The sequence below is a fragment of the Macaca thibetana genome, chromosome 6 (assembly GCF_024542745.1).
Source record: "Macaca thibetana thibetana isolate TM-01 chromosome 6, ASM2454274v1, whole genome shotgun sequence".
Classification (NCBI taxonomy): Eukaryota; Metazoa; Chordata; class Mammalia; order Primates; family Cercopithecidae; genus Macaca; species Macaca thibetana.
Genome location: NC_065583.1, coordinates 135671247 through 135696679, shown reverse-complemented (window position 1 = coordinate 135696679; position 25433 = coordinate 135671247). Strand labels below are relative to the sequence as shown.

Here is a 25433-nt window from a genome sequence, read left to right as displayed (position 1 = left end):
TTGAACCTCTCCACCACTGTCTGTTCTCCAATTCCACTCCATGTAATCCTTGGCCTCATCCTTACCCACCATCCTCACCAGCCCTACATCATAAGTTCTCAGAAGACAGGGACTGAATGAGGGTTGAAAAGTTACCTATTGGGTACAATGTTGGGTACAAGTGGCACTTAGATTCTATCCTAAATATTATCTTCCACAAGTAAATGTTTTGCGCCCCACCCCTGCCATAAAAAGTGTTTGTTTTCAGAAGGCAAGGACACTGTCTCTCATTTTATGTATGCTCTGGAACCCTGCATCTAGTAGGTACTAAATATGTATTCTTACATCTTTACATAATTTTTCCTAACGCTGCCTTTCTCCAAGGTTGCTCTATTCTTCAAGACACTCTTTTTTTTTATATTAAAAAATATTACCACATGGCATATCCCCTCCCCCAACAACCTTCCTTTTTCTTTGATACTCACAATGTACATTAATACGTTAAAGGCACTGAGAAGTCCTGTAATAAACAGACCAGTTTATTTTGCTGAACGTGACATTTCTCAAACTCGTTTGTCACAAACTTTTCTTGCTTATGACACCTGTTAATATCTAGCAGTTGTCACTTGGACAAACTGTCATAATGTATCTGAAACAACATCCTATATATAACTCAGTGCTCAGTAAATAACATACATAAGGCATTTTATCATTTAGGAAGCACTTTCAACACATCATTACAACTGAACTCCCTCAATAAACAGACTTGAAAAGTAGGAAAGTATAACGAAAAGCAAGCACTCTCTTGCTTTCCTCTAGTCCTATGCTACTTCTCACCCAGCACTCCTTCCTTCCTTCATGCACATATCAACTGAAAGCTCCCTATCACTGTCACCATGAGACACTAAGGGTACAATGTGACTTGATCTGTTCCTCCCATTGAGACTTGTTCCAATCATCTTGGAACTCAGAGAGTTCTTAAATATAAACTCCAAATTGTTCCTTTTCCTCTTAAGGAAAGAAAGGTAAGTTTTAGGCTCAGGAAATGTACCTTGAAGACAGAATTTAGGTGATTTGATTAGTGATGTTTATAGCTTAAAGGAAACTCATAAAGTTCCAAATTTGGGGATATAGCAATAAAGATTGAGTTCCACTGTATATAAAAGGAAACCCCAAATAAAGTGGTTTTAACTAGAGAGAAGCCTATACATATAAAGAGAGGCTTAGAGGAGTCAGCCCAGAGCTGGCATGATAGCCCTAAGGAAATTTAAAATTTGGGCTCCCTCAATCTTTAGGTCCCATTGACTTAACAAGATCACCCCAAGGTTCAAGATGGCAGCAAGCATGCTAACCATCAGTTCCTCATCTCAGATGGAATAAAAGGAAAAAAAACAGAATAAAGGAAAAAGGTGGTATACCTTTCAGCAGCATACGAGGATCCTCTGACAAGGCCTTCTGCCTGTTTTACCTCAGTTCAGGCTGCTGTAACAGAATACTGCAGACTGGGTGGCTTAAACAACAGACATTTATTTCTCACACTTCTGGAGGCTGGGAAGTCCAAGATCACATCAGAGTTGCTGTCTGGTAACAGCCTGATTCCTGGTTAATAGACAGCTGTCTTCTTGCTGTGTCCTCACATGGCAGAAGGGATGAAGTAGCTCTCTGGGGCCTTTTTAAATAAGGGCAATAATCTCATTCATGAGGGTTCCATCCCTATGACCTAATCACTTCCCAAAGGCCTCATCTCTAAATACCAATCACCTGGGGCGTTAGGAGTTCAATAGAGTAATTTTGGGGGGACACAAATATTCAGTCCATAGCAACCCCCATCACTTCTCTTTGACCAGTTCAAAGCTGATCAGTAAAAAGTAGTTCAAAGAAGGCTAGGAAACTCCTTTAACAGAGTTCACTGCATCCCAAATAAAAGATAAGGTTCTTTTACTAAGAAAGGATAGGAGGGATATTAAATAGTCTACTAGAAATCTCTTCTGCTGGAAGAACACATGTCAGAATTTCACAATCTTGGCATGCTGAGCAGAAGTCATTTAGTCCAATGTTTCTGAAGCTCGCTCATTGACAAGAATCACCTGCATGAGTTGGGTGGTGGAGGGGTGGTGCGGGGAGACCCTCACTGAAATGCAGCTCCCTAGGTTCCACCCAGACCTACTGAACCAGAATCTTCAGGGAGAGGACCTGGGAATCCCTGTTCTTAACAAGCACTTTATGTGATTCTCATCATCAATAAAGTTTGGAAACACTAAAATCTAATCTTCCACCCACTTAGTGGCCCCTCAGTAAATGCCTGAGGCTAAGGGCCCTGGAGTCAGTCCAATCCATCCTTAAGAAGTAAGAGGCATGCAAGTTCTTTCACATACTGAGGTAATATCTGACAGAGCCTATGCCATGGGAAGGGAACAAGCCAGTCTCGCTACAAGAAATTACTGTCCTTATAAAGGGGAACATTTAGACACCAAGACAGATACATATAGAGGGAGAAGATGACCGTATGAAGACAGGGGGCTAGAAGCCAAGGAATTCCAACAACTGCTGCAAAACCAGAAGCTAGGAATAAGCAAGGGAGGACTCTTCCTTACAGAGGCTTCAGAGGGAGGATGGCCCTGCTACACAGACTTCTCACCTCCAGACCCAAGAAGGTGTACTTCAGTTGTTCTAAGCCACCATCTGTGGCACTTTATTACAGCAGCCCTAACAAATGAATACAATTGGTTAGTGAGGAAAGCGGAGGATGTATTTCCTTACCAAGGTCAAATTCCGTGTTCATGGACTAAGACCAAAGCTATTTCCATGCACAACTCAGTCCAAATGCAGAACAAAGGAACTGCAAAAGGCCACTTGGAAACAATTAGGCCTTAAATCACATTTGCTTTTCTTCGGGATGGTTTGAAAACAAGGTTTTTCCACACATTATCTCTGGGGGAATGAGGAGCGGTTAATTCATTCTTATGCCTCTGAGATCAAAACAAAATACCTACACAGCTTCCCTCCTAGATGATTGCTTATTATCCTAGAGCAGTGCTTCTAAACATTTTCTGCTCAGGAAAATCTCCCAAGGAGCCTAAGTAATACCCAACCCAGCTCCTCTCCAGAAAATCGTATTCAGTTGTATGGGAGTCGGGTGAAGAACAGGAATAACTTTTGTTTGTAAGCTCCCCAGGTAATGTTAATGTGCAGTGGGGTAAGAACTGTCTGAGATTATATGAATGAAGATTTGTTTTTGTCCAAATGTCAAGAGAGAGGGGGAAATCCTCCAAAATTCCAATACTAGGAAAACCATCTTGTGCAGAATAGACACAAAGTAGCTATAGACTTTTGAAAGTTTACTTAGGAAACTGATTTTTTTTTTTTAATTGGAGGCAAGAGTCTTGCTCTGTGGCCCAGGCTGGAGTACAGTGGCACAATCTCAGCTCAGTGCAACCTCCATCACCCAGGTTCAAGCAATTCTCCTGCCTCCGCCTCCCAAGGAGCTGGGACTACAGGCACATGCCACCAAGCCTAGCTAATTTTTATATTTTTAGTAGAGATGGGGTTTCGTCATGCTGGCCAGGCTGTTCTCAAACTCCTGACCTCAGGTGATCTGCCCACCTCGACCTCCCAAAGTGCTGGGATTACAGGCATAATAAGCCTGGCATTAGAAACTGAATTCCTGAATGAATTTTTTTTTTTTTTGAGATAGGGTCTCACTTTATTGCCCAGGCTGGAGAGCAGAAGCATGATCATAGCTTACTGTAACCTCAAATTCCTGGGCTCAAGCATTCCTCCCACCTAACTAGCACTATAGGCATGTACCACCATGCCCAGTTATCTTCTAAAGTTTTTATAGAGATAGGGTCTTGCTATGTTGCCCAGACTGGTTTCAAACTCCTGGCCTCAAGCAATCCTCCTACTTTAGCCTCCCAAAGATATGGGATTACAGGCATCAGCCACCATGCCTGACCAGTTCTATAATTATTAGATTGGCAATGTTTTAACTAATGGCTCCAGGCAGGTTCTCAGGCAACTTATTTTATCTGTGGTATAATGATCTTTTATAATCAATTACCCCAATGGTTTTAAATTTTGTCATGGTTTTTTAACTACTGACATTTTATTTTTACTGTTGTAACTTGGCAAAATATCCAAATATATAAATGCAAAGATACCCACAACCTACGGAATATGTTTTAAATACATTTAAGCTAAAAAAGTTTTTTTGTTGTTTTCACGAAAGATGCAGGCTAATTAGTTGACAATTACTGAATTGTTGACATGATTATACTGTCGGAACTCTGCAGACTTCTTAAAAATATGTTCCTTTGGCCAGGCGCGGTGGCTCTCGCCTGTAATCCCAGCACTTTGGGAGGCCAGGGTGGGCGGATCACCTGAGGTCGGGAGTTTGAGACCAGTCTGACCAATGTGGAGAAGCCCCAACTCTACTAAAAATACAAAATTAGCCGGGCGTGATGGTGCATGCCTGTAGTCCCAGCTACTTGGGAGGCTGAGGCAGAAGAATTGCTTGAACCCAGGAGGCAGAGGTTGCAGTGAGCCGAAATCGCACCATTGCACTCCAGCCTGGGCGACAAGAGCGAAACTCGGTCTCAGAAACAACACAAAGTTCCCTTATACTTCGGTTTTATTATTTCAAATGTGGTTCTAAAGAGTATATTAAATTATATCTTTATATTTAGGTAACACTCAGGAGTAGCTTAGCTTTTATACTATCTAGTTTCTTGACATAATAACCTTTCCTGACTCCACTTTAGAAACAAAGCAAACTCATAAACACAATAGACATATAAAGACATAGTCTTTCACTTCCTTCCTTTCCTTCTCTTTTCCCACCCCTGTATCAATGTCCCTCTCTTTCTTCTTCTGCCATTTTTGCAAAGCTTTGATTTTCCCCTTGGAGAGACAGTCAGAGGCTTGAGGATTTCCTGTCTACAGCTCTGCCATGTGCTTAAGGAAATGTGAAAAAATAACTGCCTATTTCAAGGGAAGGTTATTACAATCATAACTTACAGTAGGACCAGATTCTTTCCCCCTTGTTTGTTCTCAATTAGTAGAGATTACAAGAAATGTCATAGACAAGTAGAAGATGATAAATTTTGACGAGGTACTGGGGGAGACTGGAACACACTTCAATTAAGATGTGTAGTTTTTTTCCCCTAGATGCCTGTGGGATTTGCACAACTCCAGTAAAAAATAAATGAATCGCTTTTGTACTCTCTTACAGAAGCAATTATCAGTGGACACAAAGACGGATGAGGAGCAGAGGGAGTTGGAAAGAGACCTGAACATGAAATACAGAATTTTAAAGCTTAATGAGACTTTTGAGAGCTTTTTTTTTTTTTTTTTTTTTTTTTTTTGAGACAGAGTCTCGCTCTGTTGCCAGGCTGGAGTACAATGGCGTGATCTCGGCTCACTGCAACCTCGCACCTCCCGGGTTCAAGCGATTCTCCTGCCTCTGCCTCCTGAATAACTGGGACTACAGGCACGTGCCACCGTGTTGGGCTAATTTTTGTATTTTTAGTAGTGACAGAGTTTTACCATGTTGGCCAAGTTGGTCTCGAACTCCTGACCTCAGGTGATCCACCTGCCTTGGCCTCCCAAAGTGCTGGGATGACAGGCGTGAGCCACCGTGTCCGGCCGTGAGCATCTTATTTTACCCATGTGGAAACCCAGGGAGGCCAACTGACTTGCAGGAGTCACACACAAGTCATTGGCAGAATCAAGATGAGTAAATATAGCCTGCGGTTCTGTCCACAACATCATGTGCCAAGTTTTGATGCTATCTGAAAGTAACAGTAAAATGCTGGGCTGACCTCTTTGCCTCTCTGGCTTCACGTTTTACATATTTATCATCTCTCAATATGCTACAGTTGATGCGGGGTAGAGCAAGAGCTGCACGTTTTGATGGTCCTGACTCAGTTACTCCTCTTGTTAAGGAAGATGAAAAACTTTTCTGGAGTAGAAAAGGGCTATTTTTCATTAAATGTCATCCATCAGACAAAGCTCAAGGTCAAGGAATCCCATGAGGCACATACAAAAAGGGCACAAGTATTATTTCTCTGCCCTTAAGATGGCCCAGATAACTTGGTGTTTCAAGCAGAGAAAACCCCTCCCGCAATAATAAGAGGCAGCAACAAAGAATAAACTATACAGATCGGGAATAAAAAGCCTGCAGTCTCCCGTGATATAGTATAATCACATAATAGGCCCAACATCAGTATAATAAAGTTCCGAAATAAAACATTTCTTCCATCAAGTCCAGAACTCCAGGGTTCGAGTATCATTTTCAAATGTCAACATGAGTGTCATAAACAGCAACCTAAAATCCATTAGTCAGTCTGAGATATTTTGAGCAAGAACCCTCAACATATGGGAAAAACCATATAAAAGCAGAAAATAATCCTTAAGTGACATTCTATTTATATTTACCTTTTAAGAAATCTTCATGGTGCTCAGTTTAATGACTAACTTTAAAAAATAAAATGATACACATATTCCATGAGTCATACAAAGCCAAGGCTGCTAAAGTGGATGATTAAACATTTTAAGGAAAACTGAATTATATGAAGGTTAAGTCCCTTTTAAAAAGTATATTAGGAAGCATTACAAAAATAAGGAAGTGGTTATAAATCTGAGTTCCAAGAATGGTAACTCCCTTCTATGGACAGAGAAAAACACTAGGGCAGAACAATTACATTCCTATGCCAGGAAAACCTTCACAGAAAAAAAACACAGAAAGGCCAAAATCACAGCATTTAAAAATGCATTTCATTGAGATGCTACATGCTACATATAGAAAATTAGTGACGTTAAATCAGCAGCTTCAGAGGACAGAGAGCACATACAAGGGATGTTTGCATAAATCTAAAGAAAAACGGAAAGTGGGCTGGGCGTGATGGCTCATGCCTGTAATCCCAGCACTTTGGGAGGCCAAGGTGAGCAGATCACCTGAGGTCAGAAGTTTGAGACCAGCCTGACCAACATGGAGAAATCCCGTCTCTACTAAAAATACAAAATTAGCCGGAAGCGGTGGTGCATGCCTATAATCCCAGCTACTCAGGAGGCTGAGGCAGGAGAATCATTTGAACCCAGGAGGCAGAGGTTGCAGTGAGCTGAGATCGCACCATTGCATTCCAGCCTGGGCAACAAGAGCAAAACTCTGTCTCAAAAAAAGAAAAAGAAAAAAGGAAAGTAGTTACACATCTGTCCACAAAGGTAAATGCAGGCGGGCTGGTGGCTCCCAGGTATAAGGGCTCACACCTGTTTGTGTTCATTAAGCGAGCAGTATGTGACCAGTATCATTCCACTTCAGTTTTCTTTTAGGATCTAACGTAGTGCTAGCCAAGAGATATATAATATAATGCCACATGTTATATTTCCTGATAGCCTCATTTTATAAAGTACAAATAAACTGGTGAAGTTAATTTTAATAACCTATTTTTTAAAATAACAAGATAGGCAAAATATGATCATTTCAGCATGAGATCAACATGAAAACTGTTAGTGGGATCTTTTCCTTTTTTTCATACTAGGTTTTAAAAATTCTGTAAACTTACTGTACATCTCAATTCCTATGTTACATTTTTATTGGAAATACTTGACATCTATTTAGATTTCAGGAGACTTAGAGGTGAAAAAACACATTCACATACCCAAGTTGTTCCAAACTTAAGCATTTTCCAATATTTGCATTGAGTATCTGTTTTTAAATTTAAATTTATGAAAATAAATAAAATTAGCCAGGCATGGTGGCATGTGTCTATAGTCCAAAGCTACTCAGGAGGTGAGGTGGGAGCACTGCTTGGGCCCAGGAGGTCGAGTCCAGCCAGCCTGGACAATATAGGGAGACCCTGTTTCTAAAAGAAAGAAATAAGTAAAAATTCAGTTCCTTACCAGCTCTGCCCACGTTTCACATGCTAGACAGATATGTAGCTAGTGACTACAAGAGTAGATAGCACAAAGCTAACACCTTTGTCCCATCCTCACAGGAAGACTATTTCCTTTTCCAATTTCCCATGGAATGTAAGTGTGGCAAGAAAACTGAAGTCATCCTATAAGGAGATAAAGATAACAATTTCTTCATCATCCAAACTTTCATGAGATTCTGCTTATCGAATGCAGAAATGGAAGAAATAATGATTTTTTAAAAAGACTTGATAGATAGGAGTATATAACTGGGAATAGAATTAGAGAGTATCTGGAAAAGGGGAAGTGAATAATATCTTTTGCATTTCTATCTTATTTAATCCTCAGAATATCCCTAAGAGTGATGTACTCTTCTAAAATTTCTATTTTGCTGATAAGGAAACAGAACGTCAGCAGGTTTAGAGATGGTCAAGTGGGGTATACAGAATTTGAGGTTAACTAATCAACCAAACTAACTCTTAGTGATAGTAGTTGTGGACCTGTGCAGACAACATTGTCCAGTGATTCAGTCAAGTAATTATGGATACTCACTATCTGGAGGAGTTTAGTAAAGACAAATAGGACAAAGTACTGGGATGAAGTGTTCATCTCTACAGTCACCCATTTAAACCTCTTTCTGTTCAAAGTGCCATAATCTGTAAATTATTTGCTTGCCATGGTGAGTTAACATTCCCTCTCATTGGACACAGAGCCTCTGGATGCAGAAGCTAGTAACCAGTAGTAGTTTAAGAAGCTTTCCTGGTATCGTGATGGGGGCTGGCAACGACTGAGCTGGATTAGACCTCAAACTTCAATTTGCATCAGAATCACCTAAGGTGGGAAGGTGCTTTTGAAACACAGATCACTGGGCCCCACTTTCAGAATTTCCAATTAGGTAGCTCTGGAGTGGAGCCCCAAAATGTTCATTTCTAACAATTCCTCACGTATGCTGATACTGATGGTCCAGGCATCACACTCGAGAAGACTGAACTATAACAAAGATGGATGTACTCAATTGAGGTAAATGAAAGAACCACTCCATTAAAGGAGCTTGTTTACAAGGCTTGCATCTTTATCAGCTGAGTGCCTAGAAGGTAACTGCTAGAATCTGAAGCAGTGTGCTGGGTACCCCCAAAATGCAGACCTAAGCCCCAGGAGAAAATTTTCCATAAAGCAACTAAAGCTTAAACCTCAAGGCCCCTTGCAAGGTCTACTAATATGCTCACATAGTATATACTTTCTGTTGTTGTAAAATTTGCAAAAGTAACATGTTTTTAAAGAAGGATTCCCATAGATTTTTATATAAACCTCAAGCTCCACAAAACTTGGATCTGTCTTTGGAGACTTCTCACCCTTGTTGATATCTTCCATGTTGTTTTTTAAGAAATAGAAACACATTTAAAGCATTTTAAGCATCACAAGCATGTTTAGAACTTGCTTTTGTCTCTTAGTAATAATACATAAAATAGCTTTCTTTAGTGAATTTCTGCAACATTTTAAATGGTTGTGGAATATATGCCCAAAATATACTGAACAAATTTTTTACTTAAGTGGTTTCTAATTTTTATGTCTTTATCACCATGCTGAATATCCTTAAAGCTAAATATTTATGCCCATCCTTGTTTCCCTAGTATTTCTAAGAAGAGGTGTTGATGTATACCATATGCTTTTTTTATGTGTTGTAATTATAATGTAATGTACAATTTTGTAACTTGAATTTCTCTCCACTTATTTTATCATATGCATTTTCCCAGTTGCTGCATAGTTTTAAGCTTAACATTTTTAATGACTCTAAAACTTTCCTCTCTGTGGATATAACAATTTGTCTACTCCCAACATCTGGGTTATTCTTTGTTTTTCATTAATATAAATAATACTACAATAAATTCCTTTTTAAAGATTATTTATGGCCGGGCATGGTGGCTCACGCCTGTAATCCTAGCATTTTGGGAGGCCGAGACAGGAGGATCATCTGAGGTCAGGAGTTCGAGACCAGCCTGACCAACACGGAGAAACTCCATTTCTACTAAAAATACAAAATTAGCCAGGCATGGTGGCACATGCCTGTAATCCCAGCTACTTGGGAGGCTAAGGCAGGAGAATCGCTTGAACCTGGGAGGTAGAGGTTGTGGTGAGCCGAGATCACGCTATTGTACTCCAGCCTGGCAACAAAAGCAAAGCTCTGTCTTAAAAAAAAAAAAGACTATTTACTTGCCATAGCGTTCCTTAAGTGGGTCCAAAATTATAACAGTGGCCAACCCGAGCATTGCTTATAAAGCACAGGTTTGTAGTAGTGAAGTGAGATGTTAATGTGAACAGGGCCCATAACGGGCTTGATTGAGGTAACAGAGCCTGGGATACCGAACATTCACTGCTTTTTAACCTGATTAAATGAGACCTGTTTCTTCCCCCGCTTACTTGTCCCCCGCCCGAGACAGGGTCTTGCTTGATCACCCAGGCTGGAGTGAGGGGCGTGATCTCAGCTCACTGCAACCTCCGCCTCCCAGGTTCAACCGATTCTCTTGCTTCAACCTCCTGAATAGATGGGAATACAAGTGCATACCACACCAGCCTAATTTTTCATATTTTTAATAGAGACGGGGTTTCACTGTGTTGACCAAGTTGGAATTGAGACTTCTTTCTGTCTTGAGAGTTGGTCGACCATTCTGGAGAATTTCTTCCCTAGCTAGGAGGAAGTTGTCCAGAATCTTTCTGACAAACTATGGCTAAATGACTCACAAATGTGTAAGAACGGAATAATGATATCATAGTGTTGATGAAAAGAGTTGAACTCTTGGCCAGGTGCGGTGGCTCAGGCTGCAATCCCAGCAGTTTGGGAGGCCAAGGCAGGTGAATCACTTGAGGCCAGGAGTTTGAGACTAGCCTGGGCAACATGGTGAAACCCTGTCTCTACTAAAAATACAAAAAATTAGCCGGGTGTCATGGTGGGCACCTGTAATCCCAGCTACTCATGAGGCTGAGGCAGGAGAATCAGTTGAACCCAGGAGGCGGAGATTGCAGTGATCCGAGATCACACCATTGCACTCCAGCCTGGGCAACAAGAGCAAAAAAACTCCATCTCAAAAAAAAAAAAAGAGTCGAATTCTGTAAAATATTTGAAGAGATTTATTCTGAGCCAAATATGCGTAGCCATGGCCCGTGCACAGCCCTCAGGAAGTCATGAGAACATGTGCCCAAGGTGGTCGGGGCACAGCTTGGTTTTATATATTTTAGAGAGTCATGAGACATCAATCAAGTATATTTAAGAAATACATCGGTTTGACAACTGTACGAGGGGGTTGGGGGGGACAGCCTTCCAGGCTACAGGTGAATTTAAACATTTTCTGGTTGACAGTTGGTTGAGTTTATCTAAAGACTTGGGATAGGTAGAAAGGGAATATTCAGGTTAAGAAAAAGATTTTGGAGACCAAAGTTCTTGTGGAGTCTTACAGTGGCTGTCCTTAGAGGCAATAGATGATAAATGTTTCCTATTCAGATCTTAATCTCTTTAGAATTTGGGAGGGTCTGGAAGAAAAAGATCTAGCTACGTTAATAGAGATTCTTTACAGATGCAAATTTCCCCCCCACAAAGAAGGAGCTTTGCAGGGCCATTTCAAAATATGACAAATAAACATATTTTCGGGTAAAATATTTTAATTTTCTTCCTTGTCTCGTAATGTTATGCCAGAGTCAGGTTGGAAAATAAGTCATGATATATAGGGTCAAATAAAACCCATCTGATGGGAATTTGTGGCTTGTAGGGCATGACTCCCGAGATCCCTTAGATAGAAATTTGGGCAAGATCAAAAAATCGGAGTTTAGTCCTCAATAGTATCTTTTACATGAGGTTGACAGAGCTGCCCCATCAAAACCAGGACTGTCTTACCATTTCGGTTAAGGAATGGTAGTGTTCTTAATGAGTCAGGCTCTCTTTTGACCACAGACACAGATGCCAGTCAGTTAAACTGGGTCTCAATTTAGGTAATTTTCTGCTCAGGGAACACAGGCTAGTTAATTAGCCTACATAAGGTCTAAATTCATAACTGTGGTTCCTCAGTGTGGTTCTTCAACCACTTGAGCTAATGAGCTATAGATACAAAATAATTTCACAGTCTGGTACAAAATAAGCACACAGGTAGATTGTAGGTAACAAGCCAAGGTCTCCAATGATGCTTGTTAATTTCACACAGCACAGACATGGCCAAGAGGACATGCAGAGCATCCTAACGGAAACACATCCCGAAAACTCTACTGACCTTTTGTTTCTGTCCATGATATGGATGAAGTGGTAAATACTAAACAGAGAGGGACCACAGGGTGGTGACGATAAACTGTCAGTATTTCCATTTTACATTTAGTCACTCATTCATTCAACACAATGACTAGTGTAGGAACTGGGCTGGAACTGCAGGGAGAGCAAGAACAATTATCCCACGCGTCCTACTGTGCCCAAGACTGCCACTTGCCACCTAAAGCCACTTGTTCACCATGGGGAAAGGGCTTAGGTGGCTTTTCCAAATGCATCTAAAAAGTCTACAGCAATAGACTCCGATGACTGTTGGACTTAACTCACTGAACACTGACCACAGCTTACAAAACAGTCCACCTTCCAGCTATTCACCAGGCACCTACAACTCCCAAAGACGTGAACCCAGCACCAGAAACCACCACCCAGGGGAAAACTGTGCAGCAAACCTTCACAAGCACAGTCAACCTAGGCTAAATCATACCCTTTGTTATTTTAAAACAAAAAACATACTTGTTATTTTAAAACATACCTTCTTAAGTCTCAGGTCCCAATTTGCGTTTCAGGCCTCTTCTCCAGGCCCCACCCCTGCTCAAAACTAGTCTGACCGCTTTGATTTCCATATTCTCTACCCTTCTCCCCACCCCCCTTATCTCTAGCCCCAGAAGCCTTCTGAAAGCTAATCCTGTACCTGGCTCCTAGGCGTCCCTGTCACTGAAGCATGTTTTGGTCAAAGTTTACCCATGATTACTATCTGTCAGCTGCCAGTGGAAATTGGAATGAGGAATTTGAAATTCAAGTCCAGGCCTTTACTTGGTCAGCTGGAATCATCATATTTTGTTCTCCTGACAGCAAACACCCATGTGCGCCGGCAGTGGCAGGACACTAGCTCTGCACCCGGAGTTCCCAGGTGCAAGTTCTGCACCCTACTTTACCTTTGTGATTTGGACGAGAATTATGGCTGAATTGTGTTTACCCCAAAATCCATATGTTGAAGTCCTAACCCCCAGTGTCTCAGCATGTAACCTTGTTTAGAAATAGGGGGACTGCAGCTGCAATTAGTTAAGAATAAGGTGGGCCCCTACTCCCATACAACCAAGGTCCTTATTAAAGGGGAAATTTGGAAACAAACATGCACACAGAGAAAACGCTATACGAAGATGAGGCAGAGATCAGGATGATGCTCCTATAAGCCAAGGAACACCAAAGACTGCCAGCAATCCACCAGAAGCTGGGGAGAGGCACAGCTGATTCTTTCTCACAGCCCCAGAAGGACCTGAGGTTGCTCCTCCGGTTTAAGCCACTCCCTTTAGGGTACTTTGTTACAGCCACTTTTGGAAACCAATGTAGCAAGATACCATGTTGCAGTTTTCTCATCTGTAAACTGGGAATACATACGGCACTTCTCTAATGAGAGGCATAAATAAATCACAGTTTAAGTTGCTTAGAATGATGCCTAGCAGCTAAGTGTATTTTAGTGGCAAATAGTTGTCCCCAAACATTCTTGTTTAATCAAAGAGCTCTCACCTTTTATGTTTTCTAGTGTGTCTTCCCACCACGTTGCCTAATGAAATGCAAGTGCACAAATAAGCCTACACCAGATTTCTCAGGAGATGAGGGGCACTCACACTTGGCTGGCGCGGCCAGAACAGGGTGTGGCGGCAAGAGAGAGACTTTCCTTTGTGTATCAGCAGGGAATCTAGGCTCCCTCCCTGCTTGCTCTTCATCCCCACACCCACTCAAATCCCATTCTTCTTGCCCCGAAGCAGCCACCAGCCTCGCCCTGGCCCTAGTCCTGGCCCCCTTTTCTAGTTACAGTCTCTCAAAACCCCAAATCATCCTATAGTGAAAATGTAATCAACTTGAAACCTCATTCTTCTATTTCACCCACCGCACCCGTTCCAGGCTTTCAGTGAGGTATAGAGAGGCCCATATCTCCCATCAAACTTGATTTTCTGTTACTTGTCCATGTATATATCCTTCTCCACTAGAGTCTCTTCACCCCACCTCTACTCATTAGTACTGGTTTCCTCTGTCAATTCCAACCTACCCAATCACGATAGCTCAGCCCCTAACTCACCCCTTCTACGAAGCCTTCTCTAAACTCCTGTGATGGTGAATAGCCACACACCAGAGTTCACTGTGAATGGCACAAACCTGGCACTGCCCTAATTGTTTCATGTGTGTCAGTCATAAGACCTTAACGAGATGGGACGTTTTGAGACCATTCATTCATCACACACACACTTATAGGAACTACAGATGCAGGCACTATGCTAGGCACTGGGGTGACCAGCATCAGCGGCTGCCATTTATTGAGAAGTTTCTTTGTGTCAGATTTTATCCTAATCCTCATGATGATGCTTTAAGGGAAGTGCTTGCCTCAGCCTCAGTTTACAGGTGAGAAAACTAAAGGGAAGGGAGGGGAGGGGGGAGGGGAGATGAGGGAGAGAGGGAGAGGGGAGGGGAAAGGGAGAGGGGAGGGGAGAGGAGCGGGAGAGGGGAGAGGAGGCGGAGGGGAGAGGGAGAGGAGGTGGAGAGGGGAGAGGAGGGGGAGAGGGGAGGGTAGGGGGAAAGGGGAGATGAGGGCTAGAGGGGAGGGGTAGAAGGGAGAGGTAGAGGGGAGGGGGGGGGGGAGAGGGGAGGGAGAAGGGAGGGAGAGGGGGGAGAGAGGAGGGGAGAGGGGAGGGGAGGGGATGGGGAGAGGGGAGGGGGGGACAGGGAGAGGGGAGGGGAGGGGAAGGGGACGGGGAGGGGAGGGGAAGGGGACGGGGAGGGGAGGGGGAGGGGAAGGGGACGGGGAGGGGAGGGGGAAGGGAGAGGGGACGGGGAGGGGGAAGGGAGAGGGGGACGGGGAGGGGAGGGGAATGGGAGAGGGGAGAGGGGAAGGGAGGCTTTACAAGCAACACTGGGAGAAAAGAATCAGCAATAAACCCAATATTAACCAAAAGGACAACATGGCAACCAAAAATGTGAATAAGATCACAGGTTATATTAATAAAGTTACATATCTAGGAAGTGGAAGTGGATAGTCTACCATTTTTAATATTCTTTTACATTTGTTCTAAAGTTTCGCTCAGAATTCTAGGCCTAAAATTTGAGAGTCAGATGTCATGTAGGTTCAGATTAAACTAATCAATATAATTAAGAATCCTCAAATTTCACAATTTTATAAGTTACATATTGACTGAATACACTGACTTAAAGAGTAACTTAAAGCTAAGCTTATAACATAAACTTACAGGCTTACACCATTCCCAAAGTTTTCAATGAAGGTGTAAGATCAGGTCATGATAGTTCCTATCTGGGAAAGGAACCTCAAGATTATGATGGTAAAATGGTGTACTTAAAAACAAACCCTTGTTCATCCCACACCTTATCAAATCAGGTCACCAATATATTACAGGACATAAAAGGAAAAGCCTAACTAGTTACCTAATGTCACCAGCTGGTAACACTCAAGAGCAGTTTCCATTTCTTTTATTTTTATTTATTTTATTTTTTTTGAGATGGAGTCTTACTCTGTCGGCCAGGCTGGAATGCAGTGGCACAATCTCAGCTCACTGCAACCTCTGCCTCACAGGTTCAAACGATTCTCCTGCCTCAGCTTCCTGAGTAGCTAGGACTACAGGTGCATCCCACCATCCTTGGCTAATTTTTGTATTTTTAGTAGAGATGGGGTTTCACCATGTTGACCAAGCTGGTCTCTAACTCCTGACCTCAGGTGATCTACCTACCTCAGCCTCCCAAAGTGCTGGGATTGTGGGCGTGATGAGCCACCACACCCAGCCAGCAGTTTCCATTTCTAACATGGAAAAGCGTTTAACTTCACCTACAGCAGCATGCTGCAATAGACTTCTACCAATAGGACAATGGGTCCTGGGCAAGCAGTCATCAATAGTTACTTCTGGCATAAAAGGAGACAAAACTGTAAAAGTCACTAAGGTTTAAGAACACTTTGGCACACCTTTATCATCCAAGTCTCAAACAAGACCCTCTGTGGAAACTGCCTGTGGCTGAGTTAATCATCCCTGGCATCCATTCTCCCCTTTCCCTGGAGGCTTAACTGGTTTCGAGGCTGCCAGCAAGAGAATATGTTTTCCTGCCTCCCTTGCAGCTAGGTTGGGGCAAGCTCTAACCAGTTCCCTGTGAGGGCAATGATTTGTGTACCTTCAGTTTCACATCCTCTAAAAAGTAAAATGCTAGATGGGTGTGGTGGCTCACTCTCATAATCCTAGGACTTTGGGATGCCAAGGCAGGAGTATTGCTTGAGGTCAGGAGTTCAAAACCAGCCTGGGAAACATAGTGACACACTGTCTGTATACAAAAAAATAAGAAAATTAACCAGGCATGGCATTATGTGCCTGTAGTCCTATTTGGGAGGCCAGGGCAAGAAGATTTCTTGAGTCTAGGAGTTTGAGGCTGTAGTAAGCTATAGTGACACCACTGTACTCCAGACTGGACCGCAAAGGAAGACACTAAGAAAGACACCGTCACAGAAAAAAAAAAAAGGAAAGTGCTTCTGCTTTACTTTCCTTCTTTCTAGTTCTCTGGGGAGCACTGTCCAAAGACTTATGTCATTTTAATGTTTCTAGTAGCCACATTAAAAAAGTAAATAGAACCAGGTGAAATAAATTTTACTCTATTTATTTAATCCAATTATGTCCTAAATAGTAGCACGTCAGTGTGTAATTATAAAAAATTAAGATATTTTACATTCTTTCTTTGGTACAATGTCTTTGAAATTTAGCGTGTATTTTACACCTACAGTATACATCTCAGTTTGGACTAGCATATTTCAAATGCTCAAGAGCCACATGTGGCCAGTGGCTAGCACACTGCACAGAGCAGCTCTAGAGGATAACAGAGGACATGGGAGAAGGGCTTGGGTTCCTGGGTTAATCTATGGAGCAGAGCTGCCCCGCTGGCTCTTAGACTATTTTTAAACATTTACTTCAGAAGAAAACAAATTCTACCTTGTTAGAGCTACTGTATAGGGTATTTTGTTATTGCAGCTTATCATGTACCTAATTAGTATACCCATTGGGACCTCACAGAAAGACCCTGCACCTTCTCAGTTATGAAGCAACCCTTCAAAGAATGAACAGGCCAGGCATGGTGGCTCACACCTGTAATTCCAGCAATCTGGGAGGCCAAGGCAGGCGAATCACCTGAGGTCAGGAGTTCAAGACCGGCCTCGGCAGCACGGCGAAAACCCATCTCTACTAAAAATACAAAAAAATCAGCCGGGTATGGTGGCACACGCCTGTGATCGCAGCTACTCAGGAGGCTGAGGCAGGAGAATCATCTGAGCCCGGGAGGCAGAGGCTGTAGTGAGCTGAGATCGCACCACCACACTCCAGCCTGGGTGACGGAGCAAGACTCTGACACACACACACACACACACACACACAAAATGAAAAGACTCATGAGTTCACATTAAATCTCATCAAAAACTCTTCCAAAACCGTAGCCTAAATCTGAAAAGTTGCTACAGAAACATTCTCAGCATTGGGAAATACATCTTAGAACAAACATATCCAAGGAGAATATGTGGTTCCTTAAACTTTTCCTTGTTCTATTCTTACATTATAAACCTCTACACTTTCCAGCTAACCAGCCCACTGGGCAGCCCAGGAGGCAGGAACCAGCTAGAGACCATCAGATCATTCGGCTCCCAAGAAAATAAAAATGAAATCCTTTCAGGCAGTGCTTCCCAAAAAGTAAGCATTTTCATGAATACAATAAAAACTACTCTAATCGTTGAATAATCAAGTTGACCAGAACACACTGACTTTCCTGTTTTAAAAGGGAAGACTCAAGCAAAAAGGGAGGGACTCAAGCAAAAGGAAAGCCAATTCTAGTCACTAACGTCATCTTTATAGACATACTGAACATTTGGCCGACGCTGGCCCCTGTATTGCCGTATAGTTGAAAATAACTACATCCACACAGCAAAGATCTTTAGGTAGAAACTCAACTGAAAATATCCACAGGATGATTCAGAAGCAATTTCTGTTTCACTCCCAAGGAGAAGTTCATAAAAGAATTTGTCAAACAAAAAACATGTAGGTCAACAACAGCCTTCATTCAAAATGATCAGGTAATTAATGCAGAATAAAGACATAAGAGATAATGGTCTAAATGACTCATTACTTGTGTAGACTAGGATATTTCCCCAAGTTTAGAGGTCAAGTCCTGGGTTTCATATTGGTTTCCAGTTGGAAAGTTATTATGTTTAACTGAGAATGACGGTCTGGGGTAAATAGAATAAAGCTATGATCCATTTAGCCCACAATGGAGCTCCATGTAGAGAGACGTTTTATTGGCACCACTGGAAGAGCAGAAGCAGCATCTGCTCTTCCTCCCTTCAGAACTGAAATGCATTTGGCTCTCAGGAAACAAAGAATCTTTCCCTGTCACAGGAGGAATAATGCTGACGTCGGTGAGCTTTGCCACTGTGGATGAACTTGTGGTGACGGAAAATCACTGTAGAGGTCTTATTTAAGCTTAGAGCAACAGGGTAACATCTATTTTATGCAGTTTGAAGCTTCACAATTTAGGAACCAGGAACTTGTTAGCAAGCATGTGCCATGGTTGACAGCACACAACGCTCTCCCATCAAGAAAAACCAGGAGAGTTACCATCTTTCTGTTATTTACCAAATGTTTGATTTTGGCCAAGTTACTTACCCGCCCTCAACATTCATTTCTTCCTCTATCAACTGCATTGTAGCAATGGTCTTTACTGGATAGAGTTTTGTAAGCATTAAATGACGAAGAGCATGCAAAGGGGCTTGGGACCGTGCCTGGCACCTGGTGAGCATTCAATCCATGAGAGCTCCTTATTTCTGTAATAGGAGGTCGGCCATCCATACGTGTTCACTCTTGCTATTAATATTATGCAGTGGCACCCACTGAAAAACTGTGATGCTCCAGCCTCACTCTCTTAGATGCTGAAAATAGTCGCAAGGATGAACAGTGGAGCTAAGGTCTATGACAGTGCCAGCTTAGTGGGGGAATGCCAGGGCTTCAGAGTAACTGTTCTAGGATGGAAGGGTATGGAGTTATGTTATGGGTTGACTTGAGTCCTCCCAAAAATTCGTATGTTGGAGTCCTAAAGCTCCCCCTAACCTCAGAAGGTAACCTTATTTGGAGATAGGGTTTTCACAGAGGTAATCAAGCTAAAATGAGGTCATTATAGTAAGCCCTAATCCAGTATGAGTGACGTCTTTATGAAAAGGAGGAATCTGGGCACAGACACATGCACAGAGGGAGAATACCACATGAAGATGAAAGCAGAGATGGGGCAAGGCTTCTGCGAGCCAAAAACTGCCAGCCAACCGCCAGAATCTAGGTCAGAGCATGGAACAGATTCGCCCTCGCAGCCCTCACAAGGAACCAACTCTGCCAGTACCTGGATCTTGGGCTTCTAGCCTCCCGAACTCTGAGACAATACATTTCTTTAGTTTCAGCCACCTGGTTTGTGGTACCCTTTGTTACGGCAGTCCTAGCAAACTAATACCAGGCAAAATCAGGCAGTGAGCAGGTTCTCCATTTAAAACAGGCTGAAAAGACCTAGAAAATATGTAGCATGGCACAAATTTGACCAAATTTCTCTCTAGAACTTTAGTAAAGTCTCCTACCTCCACCCAGTGGGGTCATCACTGATTTTTTAAAAATTATGTCTATTTAAAAAAAAAAAAGGCTTAGCTTGAAATAGATTTGGCCAAGGTTCCTATGTCTACAGAGAGACTTGGATTTTAAATACTCCCATTGTGTGTATGTGCGTGTGTGTGTGTGGTAAGGGAAGGAGGCTCCAGCATTTGTAAAAACTTACTATAAATGACTAAAAACTCTTGAAAAAAATACCTTGGCAGAGATGTTGGTTGTCGACCCTCATGAGAGCTGTTATCTTTTTTTTTTTAACAGATGGAGTTTCACTCTGTCACCCAGGCTGAAGTAAAGTGGCATGATCTCAGCTCACTGCAACCTCTGCCCCCCAGGTTCAAGCGATTCTCCTGCCTCAGCCTCCCGAGTAGCTGGGATTACAAGCATGCACCAGCATGCCTAGCTAATTTTTGTATTTTTAGTAGAGACGGGGTTTCGCCATGTTGGCCAGGCTGGTCTCGAACTCCTGCCCTCAGGTGATCCACCCGCCGTGGCCTCCCAAAGTGCTAGGAGTACAGGTGTGAGCCACCATGCCCTGCCGTGAACTGTTATCTTAACAGGCAACAAACTCAAACCTCTTTCTGAGCAGGATATGCCTGGTTCTTCAAGATTCATGGGGTGTATGCATTTCCTTGGCTGAAAGCTACAATAGTTAGTAGCTGCTATGTAAAGGTATACCATCAATTTAATCTCTCTTAGGGCCTGTCACTTTAAACTGGCTGTTTTGATTTTTTTAATGGAATGTCCGCTGCTTCCCTATTACAATGAAATATATAATTGGGAATAAATCTTTCATCAAATTAAGCATACACCCTCAAAGTAAACGGTGAAGGCCTCGATCACGTTTGAATGACATTTCTCAAGATTTGTTACAAAGATCTTTCAACCCCATTTCCCATCCCTCAACCTCCACCCATTTCACTCAAGTCACTAAAAATTGGCATCTACAAAGAAATTCCAGAAGCCTGAGCATTTTATTAGCAAAGGGAAATCCCAACCTTTTTGGCCTCATTTTTCATGATGACAGCTCATTTTCCCCTGTGGAACCACATACTAGCTGCTGCAAATATTTAAAGAGGTAAAGAAGCTATTTTTTCAAGCTACGGTCATAAAAGATACAAATAATGATCATTGAGAACTCTGTGCTTGCTTAATAAGCATAAAAATCAGTCTATCCATTTTTAAAACTAGGATGAAAACTTTATAGTATTCTTCTTTAAATACTCAGGGACATGCCATGGGCACTCTCCTGGGCTCCTGAACTATTAATATTACTATTTTGTATGTCAAGGGCCATTTTTGAGACTGAGTTAACCCACTGTGCTGCAAGCTGCCTCCCTTGATTGACCTTCTGACCTTTCCCCCTCTTCCCAACCACGCTTCCAATGGGAGTCCAGAAGTAAGCCTACATATCTACAGGCAATTGGTCTTTGACAAGAGTGACCAGATCATTCAATGAGGGAAAGAACAGTCTCCTCAACAAATGGTGGTGAGACAACTGGATAAATTTAACCGATGAGATGCAAGAACGAATGAATTTGGATCTGACTCCTACCAGCAAGGCCTGCATGAAGCTCCACCTCCATAAAGCTCCCCAAATTCTCCCATTCTCAATGATTCAGCCCTCTGAAAATTTGCAGCATTTATCACCAGGCCCTACAACTTAATAACTAGTTAGTTATATCATCTTAGAGGTACCTTGAGTATCTATAGTCTATACTGCTTGTATTTTGCTCTAATTGTTTCCTACATGTTTTTTTTTTCTCTTCCCACCGAGGTTTATCAGCTTTTTAAAGACAACAACCATATTTGCATTTCTCTTGTATCCTATCTACTATCTAACAACTCAAGTTTAAGAACTCCCAAAATAAAGTTATAAATGTGAAGTAAAAAAGGTTATCCATCATAGAAATTTCATAATGCTGTTTAGCCTCTGTGGGTTATCTGCAGGGTCCCAAATAGACTTAAGAATCAAAACCACTGGACAATGACACTGTCTAACCACAGCCCTCAGAGTCAGGCTCATTCCCTACCAAACTCACATCTGTCTTTGACACAGTGCCAGTTGTCAAGTCTTCCGGAAAGGACACTCCCATTCAATCTTTACCCACGTGATGGCCCTGGGGTCACAGAGTGACCTGAAGGCCACCCATAGGAGGCCCCCTTGGGCCACTTTCATCCTATGTTTACTCCTGGATTTTGCTCGCAATGGCCACAAACCGATCTGGCCACAGACCTCCCAGACACAGGCTCGCTGAAATGTGATCACACCAGTGGGTCACCTGTCTTCTTTATGCAAGCGCGAGAACCTGATCTGCTATTCTCCTCTTCCTACCCCCCAGAAATACAAAGAATCCTTTCTTCCTCCTTTTCCCTCACACAGACAAGCAGGAAAATGTGATGCCCAATGGTTTAAAATATTTTGAGACAGACCACTCGTTTCAGGTTAAAAAAAAATTATAATTTGGTTCATTCAACTGAATGTAAATGTTTGTAAACGTGTTTTTCCTTAACAATACATATATATGCATGATATACATGTACATATATCAAGAACTTCCAAATCAAAGGCATACATTGGAAAACAAGCCTCTCTTCTCCACTCCCTCCCAGCTCTCAGTTTCCCTGTTCGGCAGCAGCAACTGTTACCAGATTATTCTACCCTCCAGACCATGTAAACTTTTTTTTTGTTTGTTTGTTTTTTGTTTTTTGTTTTTTGAGACGGAGTCTCGCTCTGTCGCCCAGGCTGGAGTGCAGTGGCGCGATCTCGGCTCACTGCAAGCTCCGCCTCCTGGGTTTACGCCATTCTCCTGCCTCAGCCTCCTGAGTAGCTGGGACTACAGGCGCCCGCCACCCCGCCCGGCTAATTTTTTGTATTTTTAGTAGAGACGGGGTTTCACCGTGGTCTCGATCTCCTGACCTTGTGATCCGCCCGCCTCGGCCTCCCAAAGTGCTGGGATTACAGGCGTGAGCCACCGCGCCCGGCCTTTTTATTGCCGGTTGCTAATTAGGAGGAAGAAACAAATATTTACTAAGCATCTCCTGAGCACCAGGCCCTAAGATTTTTGACATTCTTTTTTTTTTTTTGAGACATAGTTTCACTCTTGTTGCCCAGGCTGGAGTGCAATGGCATGATCTCTGGCTCACCGCAACCTCCGCCTTCCGGGTTCAAGTGATTCTCCTGTCTCAGCCTCCCAAGTAGCTGGGATTACAGGTGTGCACCACCACACTCGGCTAATTTTGTATTTTTAGTACAGACGGGTTTCTCCATGTATGTTGGTCAGGGTGGTCTCAAACTCCCAGCCTCAGGTGATCCTCCCGCCCCAGTCTCCCAAAGTGCTGGGATCACGGGTATCAATCACCGCACCCAGCCAACATTCATTTAATGCATTTAACTGTCACCCCAACCTTACGGGGCTAATATTATTTCCTCCACTTTTCTGGTGAGGAATCTGCGCTTCAGAAGAGTAAGAGACTTGTCCCACAAACCTAGGTCCAAGTCTAAAGTCACTTTTAAAGCTACTCCCTAGATTGCTCTGTTTTTTGCTTTTTGAGACAGGGCCCTGCTCTGTTACCCAGACTGGAGTGCAGTGGCGTGAACACAATTCACTGTAGCCTTGAACTCTTGGGCTCAAGCCATCCTCCCACCTCAGCCTCCCGAGTAGCTGGAACCATAGGTGTGGCCCACCATAGGTGGCTAATTTTTTAATTGTTTTGTGGAGATGGGGTTTTACCATGTTTGCCCAGGCTGCTCTTGAATTCCTGGACTCAAGATCCTCCTGCCTCAGCCTCCCAAAGTGCTGGGATTACAGGAGTGAGCCACTGTGCCAGCAGATTGCTTAGTTTCTTAAAATATACTTTCCACCCAAAATTCCTCTTTCAGGAAACATGGGCTCTTGAATCAGGCTGCCTTAGTGCAAAAACTGGTTCTAGAACTTAAAGTTCTAAGAACCCAGACAAATGACTGCATGTCCCTAAGGCCTCAGTTTCTTCATCTGTAAAATAAGCTTAATAGTTATACCCACCACGTAAGATTTGTGGCAAGAGTAAATGAATTTCACGTGAAAAGCTTAGTATAGCTCCCGACATTTGGTTAATACTTCCTAATGGTTATCATTAGCATTATTATCATACGGTTGATTAACAAACAGGGCTTTGAAATGTTTTTGTTGTTGTCTTTTTCTATTCCCTCCATTTAGCTGTACAGTTCTGTGGCTTGGGGAAACAATCTGGATGTGGAGAGCCATTTGAAATTGTTGGACTCCATTATACCAATTTCCTCCTCCCCAGGCTCTCCTCCCCAAGGTCTGCTTCTCAGCATTTCTTCTCTTAGCACTAACTGCCAAAATCATAGCCTTTTCTGCTGCCAAATCCCAGAAGCTTTTACTAGTGTTATTACAGTGGATTTTTTTAAATCATGGAAATATTTCAGTTTTTCTAACTGGATTCCGGCAACACCCTCCCTACTGCCACCAGTTTTTTATTTTTAAACCAAAAGTTTATGTGCCTATCATTCCTCTGGGCCCCTGTTCATGTACATGGAAGTCTAGACTGATGAAATTTTGCTAAAAATAATCTTAACTTATGTAAATGAAAGCTACCTAGATTCCCTTGGAATAGAAAAAGGCATTTGTTAACCTGGTCACATAATTTAGAAACCCCTATCTGCTGAATTGCACAACATTTTCCATTTAATTGCCTTTTTCTCCTTAGCTGAAAGCCACAGGAGATATGTAGGCTGCATAACATACAGCCAGCAGACGATGAGGTTGAAGGAGGTTTCTTAGAAGTTGGATGACCAGGACTTTCACTCTGGCCAACAGCTAGTTTCATGTCTTTGTCAAAGTCTCTTTGCACTCTGTGAGTTTTATTTAATTTACCTAAAGGATAAGAAGGTGAGACCAACTTTTTTCATAAGGCTTCCCAGTTCTTTCTTTAAGTGGGTCGGTATTTTACCATCATCCCATAAGCATCTCATCTAGCCTGGGTTTTATCAGGGCAGTAAGTTACATGTCATGATGCAGCCTCAGGAGATAAGCTTCAGCCAGAAGTAGGTATGCAAGTTACATATTAGCCATAAAAGACACAGTCTCCATTTATTGCAAAAATGCAGCTGTGCCAAGCTGTCAAAATATAATTCATGGCAAAGCAATAAAATCCAGGTTCATCTTTAATTAGCTCATCTGAAATGATAGCTGAACAAGCCCATTTTGAGAGTGACATACCTTGGCTTCCATCTAATTCCCTTCCATTAATTTCTCCCATTCCACAACTCTGCTCAAAGTTTCTGGAATGCAGCTAGTACAAGACTGGGATCATAGAAGGGTTTATGGGGTGACCTTTTAAAAAAATATTACCGTGTACAACCCCTCTGCTACGTTTTTCTCCCTTTTCTCCTGAGGGAGACTTTGTTTCATAACTCTGACATCATAACTGGTTCCTCCAATCCAGAGTCTTTTATGATAGATAACAAATGAGGAAGAGTCCCTGGAATTCAGTGGGAGGAAAGGTACGGGCAGCAATAGATACCATTTTACCACAAAAGCCTTAACAGAGTTGAACACGTTTCCTAAAGCCAAAGATGAACCATGCTAATATATCATTCCTGAACCACCCTCATGAGAGAG

The 25433-nt window shown here is 42.5% G+C and overlaps 2 protein-coding genes across 6 annotated transcripts in view; both read right to left on the bottom strand.

Annotated features, from left to right (window-relative positions):
* Positions 1-25433, bottom strand: part of BRIX1 (biogenesis of ribosomes BRX1) — a 305669-nt gene that overhangs the window by 214778 nt on the left and 65458 nt on the right. The gene's annotated exons all lie outside the window — the stretch shown is intronic.
* RAI14 (retinoic acid induced 14) overlaps positions 1-25433 on the bottom strand; it is a 174544-nt gene that overhangs the window by 117950 nt on the left and 31161 nt on the right. The gene's annotated exons all lie outside the window — the stretch shown is intronic.